Source organism: Crocodylus siamensis, chromosome 12 (assembly GCF_052110815.1).
Source record: "Crocodylus siamensis isolate JL-2025a chromosome 12, ASM5211081v1, whole genome shotgun sequence".
NCBI lineage: Eukaryota > Metazoa > Chordata > Crocodylia > Crocodylidae > Crocodylus > Crocodylus siamensis.
This window is the reverse complement of record NC_143406.1, coordinates 33358231-33382825: the sequence shown is the minus strand read 5'-3', so window position 1 is coordinate 33382825 and position 24595 is coordinate 33358231. Positions and strand designations below refer to the sequence as shown.

At 43.3% G+C, this 24595-nt stretch overlaps 1 protein-coding gene across 2 annotated transcripts in view; it reads left to right on the top strand.

Annotated features, from left to right (window-relative positions):
- SNX29 (sorting nexin 29) overlaps positions 1-24595 on the top strand; it is a 453573-nt gene that overhangs the window by 384105 nt on the left and 44873 nt on the right. The gene's annotated exons all lie outside the window — the stretch shown is intronic.

The following is a 24595-nucleotide window of genomic DNA, read 5'->3' as shown; positions in this document are numbered from 1 at the left end:
GAGAAGTAACAGAACACAGAAGGTGAAGGCCAGGGACAGACACTCCCCCCCTGCCCCCAGTCTGTACCTGACAAGCAAAGCCCCCACCACTGCAGCTGCTCCTCCAGGACTTGCTTGCCAGGGTCCAGATCCCATGGTGAGTGTACAGGGAGCTGGGGGAGGAGACAGGCTGAAAAGCCTAGCTCTTCATTGGCCCGCACACCTGTGGCAGAGCATGCTGCTCAGAGCACTGGTACACAGACAGGTGGAAGGGGTCAGCTATGGGTGCCCTTTGTCTGGAAGACCCTGGGTTGAGCAGGGGAGGATCAAATGGCACACTTACATCCTTGCACAGAGGCCAAGCACCGTAGATAGCATGGTGGAGGGGGGTTTGCAGTACCCCAGTTAAGAATCACTGGGCATTTATACACATTTCCAGGAGTGTGTGTGTGTGGCGGGGAGGGGATGGGTGGCGGTGCTATAATTAGAGCAGCTCTACGAGCAACTCTAATTAAAGTGTCTGGAGCATTATCTGTATCGGTATCCCCACACTGAAAAATGGCAGCGGGGGTGCTTTAATACAAACTTCCTATGGCCCAAAATGCACCAAATGGATCCAGACCATGGCAGGACAAAAAATGTTAAATCTGCCAACTTATCTCTATCAGCCCCACAATTGCTACACCGCACAACAAAGCCATCACTTTTCCCTGTTAAACCTCATCTGATTCTGTTCAGCCCATGGAACCAATCTGTCAAGGTCATCCTGGATCTGTACCCTATTCTCTGATGTGCACAGCTTGGAATTATCTGTGAATATAATCACTGAGCTTTCCACCCCCTCATCCAAGTCATTAATAAATATGTTAAAGAGCATGTATCCAAGGACCGATCCCGGAGGGGTACCACTGGAGACAGCCCTCCAAGATGAGGCCGTCCCATCAATTACAACTCTCTGTGATAGGGCTCTAAGTCAGTTGTCTATCCATTTCACTGTAGACTAGTCTAGGCCAGTACCCTCCAATTTAATTGAGAGAATCTCATGGGAAACAGAATCAAAGGCTTTACTGAAGTCTAAGTAAATGATATCAACCTTGTGTCCCTTGTCCAGCTGGTTAGTTACCTAGTCAGAAAAGGACATCAGGTTAGTCAGGCATGATCTACCCTCAACAGAGCCATGCTGGTTGCTTTTCAATACCCCACCAGTTATGAGCTTGTAATTGATGGCTTCCCTAACAGCTTTTTCAAAGATTTTTCCCAGGACCGAAGTCAGACTGACTCTTGTGTAGTTTTCAGGGTCATCCCTCTTGCCTTTCTTGAACATAGGCACCACATTGGCCCTCTTTCAGTCGTCTAGGACCACTCCCGAGTTCCACGACTTCTCGAACAGTTTCACCAGAAGCCCTGCTATAAGCTCAGCTAGTTCTTCCAGGACTCTCAGATGCAGGTTGTCTGGCCCAGTAGAGTTGAACCTGCCTGCCACTGCTACTATGCCTTGCTGAGCTCAGTTCCCTGCAGTGTGGATGGAGTGGTCAGGAGAAGTTGTGGAGTTTGCACCCCACCCCTGCTTGCCCCTGGGGCAGCTAGAAACAACATCAGCAGTGGGCAGGGATGGTAGGGGAGGGGATGGTGCTTCTGAGCATGGAGGAGGAGAGAAGATCGTTACCTAATTGAGGAGCTTAAAAAATTCCCCAGCTGCTGCTCCCCATAGCAGGGGAGTTGGGAGCACTAGTGCAGGCACCCCTTCAGCTCTGGTCACTGCTCCCATGCACTTCTTTACAAAACCCTGGATCCGCCCCTGCTTGGGTGCAAGAGAAAAAGTGAAGCCACACTTAATATTATTTCTCTGCTTTTATATAGCTCTTTGCAACAATCATTTAAAGTACATTAATCATTAAAACTACCCATAGCAGTTGAGTAAGTCAGGAAATGAACCTAAGGCTGCCTCCCAACCTAGTGCCCTCTCCTCTCCACTATCCTTGGGTCAGTCTTGGTTAGGTAATATTCTGGTTTTTAATTTGTATGTGTAAGATATATTAATGAGATAATAATACATACCACATCTAAATACTGTTTAGATACTAAACAATACAAAACAGTTCCTGCCCGAGACATCTTACGTTTTCTGTTCCTATGGCTACACACAGACATTAGGAAGTATCAACATGGATCAGTTTGTGGATTCAGAGGCCCAATAAAATATGATATATTTCAATAGAGACAGATAGCCTTTGTTGCTTTACAAGTTATTCTGTGCTGTGCTGAATTTGAGATTTGCAACGTGAAATGCGGTATTTTCCAGGATAGAGATCTATTTGGATAGAAACTTAACTGCATAAAATATCTATCCATGTTTTAGAAAACTGATCTCCATAGTTTAATTTTCCTGTCATTCTCTGATGGGAAATTTCCATAATTTCAATATGTTTGTCCAAAATACCATTGGCTTCTTTTTCTTCTGAAGTAAAACTATATACATACCTTTAGGTTTTAATGAGCTAATATTCTCTGCATATGACACATTGTGTGAAAAAACAAATTTGCTGACTGTCTCTAAATTCTCAGTGGTGTTTCTTTTTACATTGAAGACAGAAGCAATTCTAACTTGAAAATAAAAATTGCAGCTAGGTACACAGTCATGTCAGCTTTTAATTTCTCTGTGTCTGTATGTAATGCTGGCTTCTGATTTCTTTGTACTGTCATCCATCGTTTTTCAGTATCCTATCCTTTATAAAAGACTGATAGATAAATGTGAAAAATGCCACAATATATTTTGTGGCATTCTTCTTATTTCAATTGTTGCTGGATTTTGCAAAAGTCAATCTGACATGACATATTGAGTTTGGTGGCATAAATGACTGGTTATTGCTTGTAGTGGCAAACATGTCTAAAGTTTTATCTCTTTTTTTTACTTAGAACTCATTTACCAAGCTTAACCATAGGTTATGAAGATTTAAATGTATTTACATTCTGTAACTTAAAAGGTCATTAGTGTTTCCTTTTATTGTAATTCCTTTCAAGTAATCCCTCCTTTGGAAATGTTCCATTTCATTTTGTTACACAAGGGAAGTAATATAGAATTGAATTTTTATCTGCAGAAATGATTTCCCTTCTCCCAATGTTTTAAGGTTGTTGCATATATTTTTGTAAACTGACTTTTAGATACCTTGTTAGCACTGTTAATAATATAGCATTTGCAATTTTAAATTTAGAACTGGTACTCGAATCTAAGACAAGGCTCCCCCCATTTTGATTGGGGGAAGAAACCTCATCTTGGATTTGAGTAAATATAGTAAATCCCCTTGTGGACAAATTAAATTTTATTTGCAAATGAATTAAGTTAATTGGATTAAAACCATTTTAATCCTCAATAAGGGTGTTCATAAAGAGGTTTTAGTTGAACCGCGCTGGTCCGGTCCTGCAGGGACCAAACCAGGAAAGCCAAGGCTGCAACTGAACTCCAACTAGCTTCAGGCATCAAGGACAACAAAAAGTCCTTTTTCAGATATGTGGGGAGCCGGAGGAAAAGCAAGGGCAACGTTGGACCCCTGCTAAACCAGATGGGGCAACTGACAACTGACGCCCAGGAAAAAGCCAACCTATTAAATAGGTACTTTGCGTCAGTCTTTCATCAGTCACACGGGACGCCCATGCCTGCTATGGGACAGGGAGATCCGGGTGATGGGGATCTCCTACCCTCCATCAATGCTGACCTCGTGAAGGAACACCTTGAGAAGCTGGATACCTTCAAGTCAGCCGGCCCTGATAATCTGCACCCCAGGGTACTCAAGGAGCTGGCGAGCGTCATAGCCCAGCCCCTGGCACGGATCTTTGAAAACTCCTGGCGCTCTGGTGTAGTGCCCGAAGACTGGAAGAAGGCCAACGTGGTGCCGATCTTCAAGAAAGGGAGGAGAGTGGATCCGGCTAACTACAGGCCCATTAGCTTGACTTCTATCCTGGGGAAGATCTTAGAAAAGTTTATTAAGGAGGCCATCCTTGAGGGACTGGCCCAGGCTAACATTCTAAGGGATAGCCAGCACGGGTTTGTTGCGGGTAGGTCTTGTTTGACCAATCTCATTTCCTTCTATGACCAGGTGACCTATCACCTGGACGAGGGAGAAGAGATTGATGTCATATATCTTGACTTCAAAAAAGCTTTTGATCTGGTATCCCATGATCACCTCTTGGCCAAACTGCCCAGTTGTGGCCTTGGCTCCACCACAATCCACTGGCTGGGAAATTGGCTTCGTGGTCGGACCCAGAGGGTTGTGATTGATGGCAGTCACTCATCATGGTGCCCTCTGACCAGTGGGGTCCCTCAAGGCTCTGTCCTGGGACCCATACTGTTCAACATCTTCATTAACGATGAGGACATTGAAGTTAGGAGTGGACTGGCCAAGTTCGCCGATGACACCAAAGTTTGGGGCAAAGCATCCATGCCAGAAGATAGGCGGGTGATCCAGGCTGACCTGGACAAGCTCAGCAAATGGGCAGACGAGAACCTGATGGTGTTTAACACCGAAAAATGCAAGGTTCTCCACCTTGGGAGGAAAAACCTGCAGCACCCTTATAGGCTCGGCAGTGCTACGTTGGTTAGCACTACAGAAGAAAAAGACTTGGGGGTCATCATTGACCACAAGATGAACATGAGCCTGCAGTGCGATGCTGCAGCTAGTAAAGTGACCAAAATGCTGGCGTGCATCCATAGATGCTTCTCGAGCAAAATGCGGGACGTCATTCTCCCCTTGTACTCGGCCTTGGTGAGGCCGCAGCTGGAGTACTGCGTCCAGTTTTGGGCTCCACAATTCAAAAAGGATGTGGAGAAGCTTGAGAGAGTCCAGAGGAGAGCCACGCGCATGATCAGAGGTCAGGAAAACAGATCTTACGATGACAGGCTGGGAGCCATGGGACTCTTTAGCCTGGAAAAGCGCAGGCTCAGGGGTGATCTGATGGCCACCTATAAATTTATCAGGGGTGACCACCAGGATCTGGGGGAACAGTATGGGTCCCAGGACAGAGCCTTGAGCTACACCCCCGCCCCTTTTGTCAACACGATCCCTCCTGAATAGGGTATAGCCCTCTATACCCATGGTCCAGTCATGGGTGGAATCCCACCAGGTCTCCGTTATCCCAATGACATCATATTTCTTTGCACTGAGCAGGAGGACGAGCTCGTCCTGCTTGTTGCCCAGGCTCCTGTCATTAGTGTACAGGCAGGCAAGTGTGCCCTTGGGGGCTTTTGCCTTGCCCACAGATTGTGCCAGGGCTGGGGCAGGGGTGAGCTCCCTTAAGTGCCCCCTTAAGTGCCTTGGCCCGCTGGCTTTGCAAGGGCCGTTCAGCGTACTTATGGGAAGACCTACTCAGGGAGTGTCTGTGTGTGTGTGTTTGATGAAAAAGGAACATATTTATAATTAAAAATATAGATTCCTTGGAATAGTCATCAGAAAAATTGAAGTCCAGCGCAGTAAAAGGAAAATGATTATAGAGGCTAGATTTGACCTTCAGTTTTATGACTGGCAGTTTAAATGCAGTCAAGCAAGCCATAGCTTGCCTTCCTCAAAGAAACTTCTCCCTAGGATCCCATGGCTTCTTCAAGACAAATTACATTATATTGTAAGCCAAGACAGTCCAACTTCTAAGCTGCAGAGGTCACATGCCCTGAGGTCTGCACTAGACAGGCACCCAAGTGCAGTCTTTTCCCATGCACATGACCTGGATCAGCCTCCTACTTTCTGCCCCCCAGGCATGGCCCTGTACTCACCCTGAGCACTTGGTACTGCTGCAGTGCCCCACCCCAGGGTGAAAGCAGGAAGCAGCAGCTGGAGGAGGGAAGGGGGAGCTTAGAGACTTTAGCTGGTGTTGCAGCCAGAGCAATGTGGAACAGCAGTCAAGTGAAAGCCTGGCAAAATATGACCTGTGGTCCGGATTTGGTCTACCAGGCAATTCCATCTGGCCCACAGGACCCCTCCTCTGTAAGGCCTGGCCCTGGGCTGCCCCCTATAAGCCAGTGCCTCCATGCAGGAGGTTTGGCTCTGGTTGATAAGTAACCACATCCTCCACCCCAGCCTGGTCTGACCCATCCCCAACCCTGAGCTAGGGGTGCTAGAGACAAGAAGCCTCTGCTTAGCAGAGGCTCTTTGACTAGCAACCCCATGCCTGTTCCCAGCCTCCCTGCCTGCAAGCCCGGGAATATGGGTAAGGGCCCCACCAGGCTGGAGCCAGGGACTCCCACTGAGGGAAAAGGGACAGGAGCATAGGGTGTGTTATGGAGTAGGGCCAGGCTGGCCCCACATGCTGCAGGAGCACAGGACAATGGGATGCGCTATGGGGATGGGTGTTGATGGCCCCATACGCTGCTACCACATGCAGCTAGAAACTGGGTTGGGAGCACAGGGAGCTGCACACTATGGAGCTGGGCAGGTCTGACCCTTCCCACTGCCACCACCTGACCTGAGGATGGGGTCTGCAGTGGGAGCAGAGAGAGCTGTGCGCTATTCAAATCGGCTGGTCTGGATGATCTCCACCCTAGAGTACTGAGGGAATTAGGTGCAGTCATTGTGGGACCCCTGGCACGGCTTTACGAGCACTCATGGTGCTCTGGTGTGGTGCCAGAGGACTGGGAGAGGGCCAGTGTGGTTCCCATCTTCAAAAAAAGGGAGGAAGGAGGACCTGGGAATCTATAGGCCAGTTAGTCTTACCTCTATCCTAGGTAAGCTTTTTGAAAGAATTATTCTGGCACGTGTCCACGAGGGGCCAGCAGGGGAGATTATGCTTAGGGGCAACCAACACAGGTTTATTAGAGGCAGGTCCCATCAGATCAACCTGGTGGCCTTCTACAACCAGGTCACCAAATCCTTAGATGCAGGGGTAGCAGTGGACATAGCCTTTCTGGACATTCGGAAGGCCTTTGACACTGTCTCTCACCCTGTTCTCATTAAGAAACTGGGGGACTGTGGGGCTGACACCTACACAATCAAATGGGTCGCCAACTGGCTGCAGGGCTGCACCCAGAGAGTGGTAGTGGATGGGTTATTTTCGACCTGGAGGGATGTGGGCAGTGGGGTCCCCCAGGGCTCAGTCCTCGGGCCTGCACTGTTCAACATTTTCATCAGTGACTTGGACGAGGGGGTAAAAAGCACCCTGTTCAAATTTGCTGATGTCACTAAGATGTGGGGGTATGTGGGCGTGCTAGAAGGGAGTAATAGGCTGCAATCAGAGCTAAACAGGGTACAGGGGTGGGTGGATGAGAACAGGATGGGTTTCAACACTGACAAGTGCAAGGTGATGCACCTGGGGAGAAAGAACCAGCACCATACCTACAGGCTGGGGAACTCCCTTCTCGTCAGTACAGAGGCAGAAAGGGATCTTGGAGTCATCATTGATGCCAAGATGAACATGGGCCGGCAGTGTGGGGACACGGTCAGGAAGGCCACCCATACCTTGTCATGCATCCACGGATGCATCTCAAGCAGATCCAAGGAGATGATCCTCCCCCTCTATGTGACACTGGTCAGGCCGTAGCTGGAGTACTGCATCCAGTTCTGGGCACCGCACTTCAGGAGGGATGTGGACAACATGGAGAGGGTCTAGAGGAGGGCCACTCACATGATTGGGGGCAGCAGGGCAGACCCTACGAGAAGAGGCTACGGGACCTGAACCTGTTCAGCCTCCACAAGAGAAGGCTGAGGGGGGATCTAGTGGCCTGTTACAAACTAGTCAGAAGGGACCAGCAGGCATTGGGAGGGTCCCTGTTCCCCCGAGCACTACCAGGAGTGACTAGGAATAATGGTCACAAGCTGGCAGAGGGTAGCTTCAGACTAGACATCAGGAGGCGCTACTTCACTGTCAGGGCGTTTAGGATCTGGAACCAACTTCCAAGCGAAGTGGTGCTGGCTCCTACCCTGGGAGGTTTTAAGAGGAGGCTAGATGAACACCTTGCTGGGGTCATTTGACCCCAGTACTCTTTTCTGCCATGGCAGGGGGTCGGACTCGATGATCTATCTAGGTCCCTTCCGACTCATTGATTCTATGATTCTATGATTCTTTCTGCTGAGGTCCCTTCTGACCCTACTAACTATGAAACTATGAGATGGATTGTTTCCTTTTCCCTATAGCAGGGCAGGAAACCAGTTCCTGGGGCAGGTAGAGAGAGCAGGTTCTAGATGTCTCCATTTAGCAGGTAGAAAGCATTCAGTGCAACTGCTTATTTCATAGGGTTACTAGTTCCCTAATAAAATGGAGTTGGAATTAGACATAGGGGGAAGTTGCCATTGGTGATGTGTAGGAGGTGCACATGCACCCCCTGAGATTGACGGTTTACCACCTGAGAGAAGTGCTGCCGATGCTGCCAGTGGTGTCTGCAGGCAGTTGCTGCTTGCCACCTCCCTCCTCCAGTGCTGCTGACACTGCCAGCGGCATCTGTGGGCGGTCACTTCCAGCGGTGTCTGCGGGTGGTCACTGACCGCTGGTCGGTGCTCGCCACTCCTACCTCGCCGCTGACAGCGCCACAGCCACCTGTGGGAGTTCCCTGCTCGCTGCTGCCACTCCACCACTGCCTGCGGATGGTTGCTGTGCCCCCCATACCCCTCCGCCTCCAGGGGCATGCGTTGTTCATGGAAGGTACCCACTAGACAAGTTGGGCAATAGGGTTTGAGACTCCTACTGTCTGATACAGAGAGGAAACAATTTCTTTCCCCAGCCTCTCAACCCTCACACAAGGGATGAGTGGTGTGGTACTAACCTGGCCAGGTGTAGAGGTAACAGTAGCCTTCAACTATGGGGAGACATTTAAAAACATGGTGGGAGTCGTTGGATATTTCCCAAATGAGTTAGTAAGATTGTAGTATAATTAAACTACATTCCTTGCATCTTGTCTTTAGTCCTGGACTTGCAGAAAGAGAAACTCCATCTGTTGTTTGAAAGAAAGCCAAATAATGCACATGTTCTCTTGAAGTAAGAGTGACAGGATGCAAGGACTGCTAAGAGATCTGACAGCTGAATTATCTTCTAGCAACAAATGCTGAAGCATGGTAGATTCAAAGCTTCAATTAAAGCAGTGTAATAATCAAGTCAATATTAAGCAAAAGATTGAATTATAAACAGAGGTAGCCCAAGCTGTTAAGTTTGCTAAGGATCTGAATTCAGCAAGTTTGGTATGTGCAGATCCAAGGTTGTGTCTACCTATATTAAGAAGAAAGATATCTTCAACATAGCCAGAGGCAAGCTAGGTCTTTGCTCTGTTGTAGGCCTGGAAGGAGAGCAGAAGGCTTCCCATACATATGAGAGCTAGGGCTTTGTTGCCGGTACTCAAGTTAGGAGAGTTAGCTGGCTGGGATGTGGGGCATGAAATAACTGGTAAGGCTAAGTAGCACATTAATTCCTTTTTCGTCTCACTCCATGGAACAACCTTCTTGCAACTGTGTGAGCTGCATATATATGTGTACTTTGAGGCTCAGTCTAGCCTTAATACGGTAGGGTAGCAACTGATTTGAAGCTTCAAAAAAGAAATTGAAATCCAGAATTATTTGCTGTCCAATAAAATTAATTAATGTTGAAAGAGTTCCATCAGAGAAGTAAACCGCATGGAGGAGAGTACAAATTTGTCCATGTTAACACAGTACAAATCCATTTGCAGTCTGTTGACTTTAAAACAAGCATGAAATAATGATAGTAATTAGGCAAGACAGCAGATTTCATCACAGGCTTAGCAGAAACTAAGAAGATTGTATCTTACTAGACTCCATGATGTTGTGCTGTAGAACAGTATAAAGGCGGTGGGGGAATCTGACCTAAAATTAAGTTCTGGAATATCTTACAATAACTGTGGGCAGCCTGAAATGATGGATCAGCAAAATAGATTTTTAAAGAGCAAACAGACTGTAAACTATTTCATGTCATGCATATTGTTTCACTTAATCGCAGTCTAGAGATTAGAAAGCAAAACAGAGTTCAGTGGGATACGCTCCTATCAAGCACATTTAAAATACAGCAGTCTTTCTCCTTCCAGATTTCCAAAAGCACAGTGAAAAGGCAACCTTTATTAAGATGATCCAGACTCTGCTCTGAGAGAAAATAAACTGCATAAGAAATCCATGGAGGATTGTAATTCTGTTAGCCCCACTGAGTTATATTGGGATAGAGTCCCTTACCTCTACTTTTTAGGTACAAACTGTAGGAGGATTAAAACAGCACAAGGTTGGTGCAGTTGAAAAACTGACATCAATGAGGAAAGCATCATGCATAGTTCAACAGTGTACTTACAACCAAGTTGGCCAATGATCAATTGGTGCAGGTGGTTGGATTCAGCTGCTGTAATAATCAACTTAGCCTTGTCATGGGAAACCTCATGAAGAATTTTTAATGGCAACAAAACAAAAGAAACATCCAAATAGATACAAGAAACAAAAGCAATTAGAAATTAGATAAGAAAAAAAATATTACTCTAGATTTAAAAAAATGGATAAATAGTTCTTTGGAGGTTTGAATGGAGTTTTTGCTCTTTCAGTAATTAAGTAAGTAGTGGCAGCTTAGTACTTCAGCTATTATGGATTATTTACAAATTTTCATAAGAACGATGTTCTATCACTGAATGCTTAATTAATTTCACTTGTTAGAATTCACACATTTTAAAGATTCTTTTTAAAAGGTCATTAGTTGTACAGCTTGAATAACAGCGATTGTGCTGTTGGCTTTGTGAAATGAGAGATGATAAAGAGTACTGTCACAAAATCAATTACTCCAGTTTTCATAGGCTTTCTCATTGTTTTTACTGAGTGCATTACTATTAGAGAAAATTTTATCAGACTTTCTTTGTGATTCTACTGTGAAACATAACATTAGAAAGTATTGCACTGTTGGTTGTATGAGTCTCTGCAAAGCATTTTAAAGATGTCAGGTAACATGGTTTTTCTTTTTTTTTCCTTCTCTCTAACTGCCCAGCACTATATTTTCAACCTAAAATCTAAAAGTCAAGTGGAATTATTGTAAACCTTCCAGAGTCCTCAGGCTTTAGACTTTAGGTCTGGGCATAAGGATCCACTCAAGAGGAATAATATCAGAATTCAAGCTCGTGTTAACAACTCTGCTGGTGATGAGGTATAATCCAGACAGTTCCCTCGTGTGCATTGCTAATAGGCATTGAAAGCAATACACTTCTTTTGAGTTACCAAAATCAGCTGACTGATTTCTTTTTTTCAAGAAGAGCAAAGCCTTTTGAGCAAAAGGTCAGCATTTTTATGTAGCTTCTTTTGGAACAGAAGTATATTTTAGGCACTGCTTTATGTGTTTGATGTGTCATTGTAATATAATACAAAGCATAGGAATTACTTAAATTTTCCCATTAATATGGTAGTATAAATATTGATCTGCCCAAATTGAAATAGTGTATTGTGTCCACAATAGCCATCTTTTGGGTACACAAGCTGTCTAACCCACTGTTAGAGTTGTACTGCATTCTGTGTACCTATCCCATAATTCCCAACACAGTTGTTGAAGCAGTAGTGAGAAGATTTTAAAATGTATTTCGGGCCCCCATTTATTGTGGCAGTAAGGGTCAAATTCCCATTAGTTCCTATAAGTTCCTTTGAACCCCTTCCTTTCTCTCACTTGGAAGTTCAGATAGATTTTCAGAGCTTTCTCAGAAAATTTCTAGGGAGAATGTTAATGAAATTGTGGAAATGCTTAAAAACAAACAAAATTACAGAATATACCTCTGAATGAGGCAAAGCAGCCACATCCCAAGATCCCTGTTTGGTAGCATCTCTGTTTCTTGCTTGTCATGAAGTGGTATTGCTTATTTTGTTTTTTAAAGTATCCAAAAAGACTTCCACTTCAAATCACCCCCATCTGTCTGCCCCACCCTTCTCAGGCCCTGTTTTCTCTCATTGCATTGAGGGTTTGAAGCTCTTTCAACAGAAGGTGAAGACATTCAGCCAGTGGCAACACATAGGGGGTGCATAATCAGCAGGAGTAGTCACAGGGGGGGCAGGTGCCCCCCCTGACTAAGGCGGCACCAGTCGCCCATGCATTCAGCAGTTTGTAAGTATTGAACTTATGTTGCTAGAACTTTAATCCAGTCTTCAGCAAGAACTATAATTTTGTATTTGAAATTATAATTTTTCTAGTTTGTCCAAGTCTATTTTGGTAAGACCAATTTATTGTAAAATGCTAATTATAAATTAACATAGTAACAAAGCAGATGTAATACATGTTTCTACTTGAGCTGCACTATAAATTGTATGGTTCCTAAAACCTTACCTCTCTCTAGTAAAAGATTTAGCAGAAGCAAAACATTGTAGAGTGAGCTTTAAGATTGTGAAGCCAATGCCTTAGGGTAGCAGAAAGTAAAAATCTCTAACACAAATAAGCCCTAAGGGCAATTTGTGTATCTATTAGAAAGCACTGAAATGTAAAATAACAAAAATAATTAATAAAAATATTACATGTAATTAGAGTGCTTTCTTTTCATTGTAAAATTAAATTTGAATACTCCCAAAAGCATATAGAGGATAATACTGGAGCGGGTTAGTTCTACCTGATGAGGTATCCATTGTATAGAAATTACAGGGCCAGAGGTGTTTAATCACTTGGAGAATATTATTTAGGTCCTAAAATATGCAATTAAGTTTAGTGGAAAACTTAAAATATAATCTCTTTAGGGATATACATACTGAACAATAAACACATGAAGCCAATGGTGCTGCTTCATAGAGCTTCCATCTTTTCTAAGTGCAGCGTTTTATACAGTAGGCAATGATCTGATTATTCTTAATTGATTTATAACGAAATTTCACAGTGGCCATTGCTACAAAGTGAAACCAGTTTTGTTTTGAGGCCCAAATATGGTTAGCAGCACTTGAACCATTTTGCCCCCACTTCATTCTCATTGCTGCAGCAAATAGTTGTGATTTATGATGGCATTTTAATCGGCCTGTTGTTCCTAATGCTGTGAGCTGTCATTTTAATATACTCATCTCCCCTCTTCTGATGTGACTATCTTTCTACAATATAATTTTTAATCCCAGTTAGTGGCTGTTTTATTTTAATGCTAGTAAATCAACCACAGAATTGACTTTTAGCAGCTGCCTTTATAGATAATATTCATTTTCCAGGGCACATCTACATGAGACACTTACTGTGCAGTAACTCATTACTACTGTGCAGTAGCATCGCTGGGCACAAACCGTGACGCTAGTGCTTGGTTATGCAAGTGCTAAATGACTGTGCAGCAACAAATGCACAGTGAGCAGCTCACGTGACATTTTTAACTTTTACCCAGTGACAGATTGCGAAAACTGTAATGTGAACCTGGATATTTTGGAGCAGATTTTCCAGTACACTAAGTTTCAGATTCTGTCCTAGGTGAGCTTGAATTCATGATGGCGCTTGCCAGTTCTGAGGCAGATTACTACCATACATTTTCTGTGTCCTCATATTTAAATACAATAAGCTTAAAATCACATCTAATCTTAATGGCTTATTTGCTTTAAAATGTATGTCTGTTCTGACAAAGTGACTGTGTAGCGATGGTGCTGTGGGGTTCCATGTTTGGTTTCAGTGATCTTATATTACAAATGTAAAGTATTTTTTGTTGTTTCTGTTGTCAGGCTTAAAGTCTCAACCTGAAATCTGGAAGTCAAGTTGTATTCCTCACTTGTGCATCATCACCCCTTTCAAAATGCATATAAACCCTATTCCACCCACAGAAAAGTGTTAGTTAAATCACAAGCTGTATAACCAAATGTTATGCATAACCAAAGACAGGCCAACAAGTTGTGCGATTACCAAGACACATGCACGTTCTTTAGTTATGCAGTGCTACTGCTCTTCTGGCAATTAGAATTTAAATATTTTGCTGATGCCCAAGCCAAAATGAAATACAGTGTCTCTGTCACTGTATGGACTATGCCCTGAAAATGCCAGTAAAATGTAACAGGAGCTCATGTAACAGCAAAGTACACAGTTTTGGTTTTAACCATTTTTAGTCAAATCAGCAGATTTTAGTAGCAAAGAGCAAATCTGTTGAGTTATCCATGTTAATATTCAGAGTTTTCAAATCACAGCCATGATTCAAATTACACTTAAAGCCATGTCTGGATGCAGTATAAATGTCATGTTCTGCTGAAGTGATTTTCTGAGATTTGGTGGGGTTGGTTCTGTTAGAGGCACTCACTGAGAACTAAATATATAAAAATGATAGTGAGGAGCATAAGAGGGTGTTGTATATGAGAATACATTCATTAAAAAACTTAGAAAATTGTCAAGGTTACCTTCAAAACGTTAATAGAAAATGTAAAAGGATTTAACTTAGATCTTAAAAAGTTAATAAAAAAATAAATATTGCTGTACTTCAGTCAGTGGTACAATCTCTTAAGGAGGGGATAATGTAGTATGTAGAAAATGCCAGTATGAAGAATGAACAACAAAGCTACTTACTGAAGCATTCCTGAACTAGATTTGCAAAGATATGGATATTACTGCAGTTATGTGTGTAGATAGAAGTGAAAGGATTTCTTAAAAAATGATCTTGGAGACCTTTGACACAAAAAACTGCCTGTTTAGTGGAAAGTCTATTCACAGAAGGATTGTTACATCTGTGTACATAATGAGATATATATCCATGGCTCACCAATTTTTTCACGAGCAAAAGTAATAGCCAACTTTTTTCTTTTTGCCTGCTCTAATCAAATCTGTAGGCACTCAGTACTACTTCTTACTGCAGTTTTAGCATTCTTGTGCAAGTGTATTGATGGTATTGACTTTGAGTCTGAAAGTGAACTGAGAACTCAAAAGTAGGGAGGAGAAAAACATTTAATGGATTTGTGAGATATAGCTTTTAATTTCTGGAAATAAATCTAATTTAACACCATTGTGATGTATACTGGTATGGCCCGTATCTAATGCATCTTACATAATCTGGCCAGTGCATTCCTTATGTCTTATATTGTGTCTGCTTTAGGAGTAACTTGTCCTGAGCCATTTTTGCCATAACAAGCATATGGTTTTCAGTGAGAAACCAAGTTTTGAATTTTTTTAAATAATTTTCTGCAAAACTATTGCTTCACTTCTTCCCAGTTACAGAATTTGCCCAAAATAGTCTGGTTTGGAAAATGGGTAGTATTCCCTGTCCAATGTTCCAGGAATCCTCAAGGATTTAGATATGGATGTTCTGTCTCATTGATAAATCACTGAGAGATTCCTATCTTAGGTGAAATAGTAGCACTTGTTTCTAAGCTTGACATCACAAAATAGAGGACATGATAAATGTGACTTTGATTCACCAGAAATCAGCTGTAGCATATAAGATAGTAATTACATTAGAGTAATATGCATTTGATCAGCCATGTTGGACTGACTGCACGTGGTCTTATCTTATCTTGGAACTAAGCAATGCTGGACCTGGCAGCACTATACAAGTAAAGGAGTTGAGATTTGTTCAATACTGGTTTAAAGAAACTGAATGGGCAACAAGACTTCATTCACCCCAGCCATCACTGCTGAACTGGGAATTAAAGGGGGAAAGTATAAGTTTGTGATCATTGGGATAAATTATTTGCCATCCTCATTGTTAAGATACCTAGTTCCTAGCAAGAGTAACATTAGTTCATTTATAGTCTGTATATTTTCCAGAAAATACTGATAACCAAGGGGGCAGAATGTAGTTGAGCATGTGCAGCCTATTTCCACTGAAATCACCAAGATTTAAAATTTTGCCAGTCCACATGCCTGTTTCACCTGATTTACAATGTCTTCCTCATACAGAGTTCTTCTTGGTAACATTGACCATCACACAATGAGCAGCACGACTTTTATTCTGCATTTTTATTTTCCTCTTCCTACAGCAGTTATTGACTCTGAAGTTGCAGCCAAAAGTTCCTGGGGCAGTGGATAATGAGATAGCATCATTGTCCTTGTTTATAATTTGCAATATATGTGGTGCCAATAATCCTCTCTGTTGCTATGTCTGATTAATAATCAGATTTTAAAAACCTAAATGCTGCAAAGCAGCAGGCAATGAGAAATGCTATTGTTAATATGTAATGTCAAATAGATTAATGTCTGAAGGAGCAAATTTTGAACTGCTATGACATTTATTTTTTTTAAAAAATTATAAAAGTATCCATGATTGCTCGTGTAGGCAGTGACAATATTTTATCTAACACATCCTGAAGCAATGTGGCTAGTGGCCAGATTTATACCTGAATGCATCCTTCTTAGTGGCAGCTCATGTTGTCATGCTGGCTGTAGCACTGAATAAGAGCTAGCTGAGCATGTAGCAATCCATAACAGTAAATAAGCACCATGAGTTTGCTAAAGAGGAGCCTAATTTAAACAAACAAGCTGGGAAGAGTATTTGCTTAAATACATGGCTTTTTTTAAGAGATGAAGTACATTCTAACAAGTGAACAACTCTGAGGAAGCTAATTTGTTGCCATGTTGCTTCATAGTGTATATGGATATTTATCTTTTAATCAGATGTTGTTATTAAAATGCTGCTGAAAACTAAAGTAAAAGTGGATTAGATAAATGTTGATGACCATTGTAAGGCAATGAAAAAATTGTACATCAAAAATGTACTTTTCAACCAACACATTTTTTAAATTTTAAAGTCAATATAAATGTGGGCCTTTTAATAATTTACTAGTGACTGTAATTAACAAGTTTAGTATGTTTTTACAAACTGGTACAATCCCGATCATGTGAAACCTCACTGTCAGATTAACTGGATTCAAGGGGAGGGGGGAGAGTGGCTGTTTTAAATAAGAATTAGACCATGAGTCCTTCCAGAAGGACCATTCTGTACTTCTAGCACGTGCAGAATATAGTCACCTATATGTGTTATTTAATGATGTGTGTTGACATTAGCATAGTTTACTAGGTCTCCCTGTATCGCACAGGCTTTCTATATGCTTTGATTTGTAATTGAAGGTGCTGTTTTTAATCTCTAAAGGTGTGTGTAGATGAAACGGGGGCCCTAAATTGAAGTGGTGGGTTTTTAAAAACACCATTTCAGTTTAGGGCCAATTAAACCTCCATGTCGTGCACACACCCGATGTACCAGCCTCCAGCGGCAGGGAGGGGAAGGCAAACTGCCAGAGGGTGGAGCAGTCTCTGGGCTGTGGGGAGGGGGGGCTGGTGGGGCCTTCCCCCCGCAAGGGGGAACCCGCCCACAGGCACCCAGCTCAGGCGGTCCCAGGGGGCACCACAGCTGCGGAAGGAAGCACTGGGCTTTGAGGCGGGGGAGGGGAAGATAAGGCTCACCACTTATTTTTTTCCCTCTCTTGGGCAGGGCCTGCCTTCCTTGACTACTGCCAGAGTGTCTGCAGGGCTTCCTGCAGAGGCCATGAGCTGCACGGAGCCTCGTGCTTCCTTCTGTGACTGGTAGGGAAGCAAACTAAAACTCAGAGGAGGAGTTTTAGTTTGCTGTGCCCCAAGTCATTTAAGGCACATTACATCGCCGAATTTTCTACAGCAGCTATAATTAATGCTCAGTACACCACCAAGGTGTGAAAACATCAACACTATTAAAGTGGTGCAAAAGCATTTAGCCCACTTTAAAGTGTCATGAACACACGCCCCTCGTTTCGTCTATATACAGCCTAAGACCCTGCAGTTCGATGCCAGAAAACACACATTTTTCTTTGTAGACCAACTGAGATCAAATCTTTCAGAATTAGAGGAAGGATGTCACTGATGTGCCTTACTGATGGACAATCCCAATCTGCTGGAGCTATAGCTTTCTAGCTTTTGCATGTGAAATGCATGAAAGGAGTTACATCTTAGAGGTGGAGGTGGAGGCAATGGAGTAAACAGCTGCTTTCCACCACAGTGAGTAGGTGAAAAAGTTTGTAAGCATGATAGAAAGATATTGAAAAGGAATGATTTTGGAGGGCAGAGAACATTAAAATAATCTCAGGTGCCAGTGAAACAATGGCGTTTCACTGGCAAGTGGGCACCACCCACATAGTTCTTTTTAGGACTTTTCATATCCTTTTATTTTAATATTCTCCAAACTCTGGGCCCAGACAGTAAGGCTGTACAAAGCTTCAGATCACAGTTCAGATTCAAAGATGATTCAGATGATTCGGAGGCCGAATCTACGAACTCGAATCGAATCGCTAGAAACTTTAGGCTTTCCAAATTAATTCGGAAAAGATTAAAAGATTTGGCCATAGGGTATAATGGAGAATAAATGAAATATCTATAACCTTGTTGTTTTTTGGCTAATTCAGATAAAACTTGCAGGGGTGGTAGCCACTGCTGAGTCGTTGTTTACAGTGGTAGACCAGTTGAGGCTGTAGGGGAGGAGGAGGCCTCACGGGGGCACACTACTGTGTTGTGCAGAGGCCCCAGAGCCAGGAAGGGCGCACCTGAACACACAGTCCCACAAGCACCCATGTCCTGAGTTTTTCTTGCCTGTAGCCAGAGGTGCAGGGACCCAGAACCCAGACTCCCCCTGCAGCTGTCTTTTTGACAGCTTTGTGGCCGCAGCAGGTCCTAGCAGTTTTCACCCTCCTGTGCCTTAACACACACACAGTGTCACCTATGTCATGAGTTTTGCTTGTCAGCAGTTTGAGGTGCAGTTTCCCAGAAACCCCTGCACCTATCTCCTTGAATTTGGCAGGCTTTGTGGCCTCAGCAAGAGCTACCATCCCAGCAGTTCTTACCCTGCTGTGGCGTAATACACACACGACATAAGTTTTGCTTTCAGGACTTTGATATGCAGTTTCCCAGAAACCCTGCACCTATCACTTTGAAACTTGGCAGTTTTCATGACCTCAGCAGCAGCTACTACCCATGCATGTTTCATTCAAATCAGCCAAAAAAACAACAAAATTATAGATATTTCATTGATTCCCCATTATACCCCATGGCTGAATCTCTGAATCGGCTATGAATCTTTTCCAAGTTGATTTGGCCGAATCGAATCGGAAAAGTAATTCAGATCTCCTAATTGAATTGGCCAAATTGAATAGTTGCCTATTTGCACAGGCCTACCAGACAGGTGGGGATTAGGGATGGCCCCATACCACATCATGACTGCTGATAAGCCTAAAACCCTGCTGTGCAGTTGCCATCATTCAATTAAAGCATGCTGGAAACTGATTTCTCCTTTTCCTCACACCATTCATTACTTGAACATGTGTCAGAGTTACTATTTATGATGTGATTAACATAAATATAACATTTCACAGGGACCTAAGTCTCATTACCAGGGATCCTATTTTTCTCTTGTTTAAAAATACTGATTTCTCTGATAAAAATCCCAAATTCTCTGATTAAACCCCCCCAAATCTGTGTTTTTCCATGATAAAATGAAATGCCTATATCAGTTGAACATGAAGTGTTATTCATATATTTACAATTTTAAAGCAATTTAGAAGCCTATCAGTGCCTCCAATCATTTTAGAAAAATAAATTCTAAATATCTATATATTTTGGCATTTGATTTTGGCTTTTTATCATGGAAAATTAGAGCTCTTCCTTCCCCCTTTGCACACTGGGACACGGGTCCAGCTGTGGCCATTTCTCCTGCTGCTTTGTGGTGCCCTTGGTATGCCGATGCCCTGCTCATGCTGGTGCCACTCACTTTCAACCCACACCATGCCACCCTGCTGGTGCCCCTCGCTCCCAGCTTACAGCCTCCTGGCCCTGCCAGTGCCCCTCACTCCTGACCCACTACCCCATGCCCCCAGAAAACAGCCCCCCAGCATAGTGAGGAGGGGGTGTGGGCACAGGCAATGCGCCAAGAGGTGGGAGGGCAGATGGCCCCCCCAGATTTATGTGCCCACAGAGGAGCAAGTTGCTGCAGCTGCATTGTACCAACTCTGGGCCTGAACTGCCTCCATGGCCCAGTAGGCAGGACCCAGAATGGGAGGGAGCACCATGCCGACCATCATGGCGAGAAGCAGTGGCAGCTGCCTGGAGTTGTGTCCCCACTGGTGCCATGTGAGCAGGGGGTGCCTCACAATGGCAACCATGGCAGCGCGGCGATCTTTCCTGTGCCAGGTTTCTTGCTGGAGATACTTTGGCCTGGTACCAGCCCTGCACCCCATGCCTTGCTGTGGGCACAGAAATCTCAGAAGGCACATGCATGCCCCCCTTGCTGCATCACCTGTGCCCCCCCACCAGCCCCAATAGATTTACCTAGAGGGAGCTGCTCTCCACCACCACCTGGCTGCCACATGCATGCGCGTCCCTGCTGAAACTTGGCCAACCTACAAGAGGAAAATCAATGATTTTTCCCTTTTGAAGGAGAAAATCTGTATTTTTCTCCATTAAAATAGAAAATCCATCTTTTTCTGCATTTTTCCACAGCAACAGAAAAACCAGATCCCTACTCATTACACTCCATTCGTGTCACTACATCTTTACTTCTCCTTCCACTAAAACATTATGGCTGCCTACACACATGCTTGGTGATGGGGAGGAGCATCTTAATTAGAGTGGTTCCTGGACAGCTGCTCTAATTAAAACAGCATACCATCACATGTATTAAGCCCCTGCAGGTTTAAAAATGGTCGCAGGATGCTCGATGAGGTTTAGATAAAGTGATCCTGCGGCCATTTAAAAACTCACAGGGGCTTAATATATGTGACAGTGAGGTGATGTAGCGAGGTGATGCTGGAGCTTTCTAATTAGAATAGAGTTCTAATTAAAATGTGAATGAGCACATTTATAGGCAGCCTGTATTACAATATCAGGACAGCTTTCATTTGTAGAGAGCAACTCTCAAGTTGAGAACACAGCCAAAGCATTCTGAAACTAATTCATACTTCAATTTTAAATATATTCAATATTTTATGGCAATTCTGTGCTGAAGTATTTCACTGTCCAGAATAAATATAATTCAAACCATGTTTCCTGCCAATGTAATACTCTTGACCTTTTTCTGTAATCTAAACAGATTCTTCTAATGTAGCCCTAGTAACACATCTAACTTTGGCACAGTTTCAGATATGAGGCACCTTAGAGAACATGCCCATAGTGTTGCTTACTCTGTTCACGAAGAGTGGCATGTCATGCAGCGTCTGTGTAGTACTGAAGATTATCTTTGTATTATAAAATGTTGCCGTTGATATTAAATCCTGCCATAAAGCAGAAAGAAGCTTCACTTTCAAGCAGGATGACTCTTAAACTAGATTAGCATCTAAATAAGGACAATAAGATTTAGCTCTGCAGAGTTAATTGCTATGAATTGTTCAACAATCCTCACAAATAGATAGGTAAATCATGGGTATTTATTAATATATTCCCATCAAGTAGATTCTGTCAAGCTGCTTTTTATGCAAAGTTACCTTTACAGGGCTCATGAGGGGAATAATTTAGTGCATACAGTGCTTGTATTGAATCCATCCAGCAAAAATTGGGAGCATTTGAGAGCTTATCAGCTTTTACACTTGCCTTTTGAGTAAAGTAGAAATACTCATTCAGTCCCGTATCAGAAAATAAACAAGGTAAATTTGAGCATAATTAACATTTTATATATAGATTTATTGGCATTATGCAGACAATGTGTGTCATATTACTATTTACAGGTATAATTGTAATATTCTACAGATTGCTTTTAATTGAGTGTCACGGGTGCAAAAATAAAGCAAGATCAAAATAACGGTCTAAATTGAGCATTCACAACATAGGCCCATTTTCATTTTAAGCATGTACATTTGTGAAGCCCTGAAATGAACTTGGGGATAAAGGGAAGGTAACGAATGATATGCAGTATTAGAGCAAGCTTCCTACAGTGCTCCTCAAGTACCAGTTTAAAACTATTTATAGTACAACCTCATTATAAAAAACCCTGTTTATAACAACTGCCTGCTTTTAACAGTCCCAACAGCAGGAAGAGATTTTTTTCATTATTATGATGCCACATATTGACTAACCCTATTATTGCAAACACCTTCTTTTAATGAACTTTTCTTTTGGTTCCATGGGGGTTCATTATAAATGATGTTGTACTGTATTAACTATGCAGTTTTTGTTCTTGTTCCAGTATTTTCTCTTATATTCTGTTCTTGCTTCCTCTTTTTCAATTCAATGACTCTGCCCTATATGAAAGAGAAAATGCCAGTTTGCCTATTCTGAAAATAAGCAGCAATATATCCACCAAGGTTCTTTCCTCTTGATTTATTTGCTATGCATATTTTGGGTACATAACAGCTTAACCAAGCCTGCCTATCAGTTTGTACCATGTATAGATCTTGCCACCTGATACATTTTACTCTGTCTGAAGAAAACTAAAGCCAATGCTGGATTTCAATAAGTTATTTAAATAGCATGATTAAATGCCTTTTGTATATGTGTCTGCTGGTTAGGATCACAGGCACTGTAATGCAGGTTTTTCATAGTTTTTCTTCCCAGTAATAAAAAGGATTTTAGTGCTGGAAGACAGATCATTTTTGGGAGATGAATAGTTGTCATTCTCAGCAACATTTGTTGCTTCCTTTTTATTCTGCTCTCCTACGCAGGCAAATGAACACAGCAGTATCCCTGCCTCTGGCAAGAAACATGTTTTCTAAACTATGCAAATTCTCTCTAACATGCTTAACTTCTAGCAACCTAAGAAGAGGTTAAAATTTTTCTCAAAAATAGAACGTGCAACCAGTTTAAGTTTTGGGTCATTACAGCAGTGATCCTGTTTCCTTGGTAACAAGCAATTGACATGCACTCTTCTGTTTAAAACTGAACACTTTAGACAGTTAGGCATTCCAGTGTTGCAGCAGGTGTCTCTGGGATTCGAATAGCAAACAATAGGCTCCATAGCAGTAGGGGAAGGTATTTTTGGGGGTGGGTGAAATAGGAGAAAATATAATGATAAGGTGGTTGTCAAATAATTCAAGCATTACTTGAAAAAAATTTGTGCGTTTCAATCTTTTATTTATCTAAAATGTGACTTTCATTTCATCTTCACCATTATATTGCTGCTGTCCTGCGTGTGACGTAGTAAGGAACTGTAACAGTGAGTACCACCCTCTCCACATCCTTTTCCACTCCGGGGCTCCCCCATGCTTGCAGCACCCTTGCCTGCTGAATGCTGTGCATTTCTGAAAACCTGGAGCAAGACATCCCATTCAGGAACACAATAGAAGAGATTGAAAAGTGTGTCATGCTATCAGCTGCCATCACCATTTTCTTTCTTTTTTTCCTTGGTCCTTCTCTTTACTGAAGCTGTTTCTCATTTCTTTCTTGCCCCATTATTTTGCTTTCTTACTTCCTCTCTTCCTAGGCCTCTCTCTCTTCTCACCTCCAAACTCCTTTTTTGACATTACTATTCCTGTCCTTGATTGTCTTATGTTATCTTTTTCTGTCCTTATCTCACCCTTCTCTTTATCAACTCCAGCCTCTGCGTAACTAGCCGAGATGGTACCTTAAACAAACCCTGCGGTTCCAAGAGTGGCAGGGAGAACGCATGTGATTGGCAGGGTGGGAGGGGCAAGTGCAGTAAGTTCCTGGCACAGGGCTGCTTTTCCTGCCGAGGTGCAGACTCCACAGGAGTGATTCTGGTGATCCCTCTAACTTAGTGCCCAGGGTTCATGCCCCTCTTACCCACCCCTAGTTATGTTACTGAATTCCAGAGCATGTATGAAAGAATAATTCACAGACAGTTTAGGGTATCTTGTTTACAAAGGGTGAGTTTATCTCTGGTGCTGACTAAGCTCATGCCCATTACTAGCTCTAATATCAGTTACGATGATGATGAGCTGTTATTACTGATGAGGTGCTGACTTAAGTTGCTCAATTTTTATTTAAAAATATGCTACATAGGCCACATTTCTAATTTTTTGTAGGTAAAGTCAGTGGGTGCATCTACAATGCAAGCACGTGCACTTGCAGCAGCTCAAACAGAAGCAGCACAAATTTGAGCTGGGGCTTTTTGCCTCAGCACACGTGCCCAGACATGCACTTTGGTGTGGTGCAAGTTGTGCCACTTGGGGCAAAATAATCCTGCCTGGCTCCTCCCGGATCTGCAGCCAGGGGGAGCTAGAGCCTGGGGCCAGCACCTGTGCTGTCCCCAGCAGTATAAAAAGCCGCCCTGGCAAGTAGCTCAGGGCTACTCACTCTCAGGAGCTTCTGGTCCCTGTTGCCCCATGCTGTGCTGGGGGGCTCTGCTATGAGGCCCCAGTGACCCTGACAGCAGCTGCTGCTTCTTTTTTTTATTGCTGAGATCCTGGGCTGGGTGGGGCAGTGATGGGAAGGTGCGGGGGGCAGGCGGGGGATGAGGCCAGGCAAGGTATCTGGGGGAGCTCGGGGAGCAGGCAGGGGATGGGGCCAGTGGGGGTCCCCCCATGGTCCGTCCCACCCTCCTCTTGGCTCCCCACATCCTACTTACCAGGGCAGAGCCTGGGGCCAGCTCCCTGCGGCTGGCATGCTGCCTGCCCTGCATGCATGGGCAAGCAGCGTGCTTTAGCATCAGGGCGAGGAACAGCCATAGAGATGCTTTGACTGGCTACCAGAGCATCTCTGTGGAGGACCCGAGCCTCCGGTTGTTTCAGGGCATGGTCCTGGACTGTGCCCTGCCCTGCTTTTTTCCCCAGGGTATTTTTTGACCCCTGGATATCCAGGGGTCTAATTTTGCTGCCATGCTACAAATTTGCAGTTCGGGGAACTTTTTTTT